Here is a 660-nt window from a genome sequence, read left to right as displayed (position 1 = left end):
TTGATCAATAAATGGTGATGGGCAAAGTAGACTAATAGTGTAATCTATTAACTACACATAAAAACCCAACTTTTTACTTAAGTAACAGATAGGCCTATGGGTGTCATGCCATAAAATATTTTTAATATGACTGACTTTGTAGTAAATGTGAATTTAATAACAATATTGTAAGTTAGCCTACTAATTATAACACTTTCATTTTACAGAGAGCAAAGAACATTTACATTAACAAAAAACATTTTCATTCAGTCTAGCCAGAGTTCAGGCGCTCTCAAAAACTCCCATTAAAATCACTGAAGCTGTTTACACTGTGAAATTAATATCCTGTACTCGCATCTGCACTTTGTTGTTTTTGGTGAGAGAATTCGCCAGAGAATTCAGTCAGCGAGCGAGTGAATGAAACACCGAACCGCACTGAACGATCTAATCACACCGGTGCGATTGCATCAAATATAAAAAATATTATTCTGCTATTTTTTTTGTCTTTTGGAAGCTGCATTCAAAATCCACTTGGCTCAGAAATCTCACTTTGAATGGGCATGATGCCTCTGGTCATTAGAATACTTTTTCAGGATTCTCTGATGGAAAAAAGCTAAAATGAACAGCATTTATTCAAAATAGAAATCTTTTGTAACAATATGCACTACCACTCAAAAGATT

The sequence above is a fragment of the Sinocyclocheilus anshuiensis genome, unplaced genomic scaffold (assembly GCF_001515605.1).
Source record: "Sinocyclocheilus anshuiensis isolate Anshui unplaced genomic scaffold, SAMN03320099.WGS_v1.1 scaffold1371, whole genome shotgun sequence".
Classification (NCBI taxonomy): domain Eukaryota; kingdom Metazoa; phylum Chordata; class Actinopteri; order Cypriniformes; family Cyprinidae; genus Sinocyclocheilus; species Sinocyclocheilus anshuiensis.
This window is presented reverse-complemented; position numbering follows the sequence as displayed.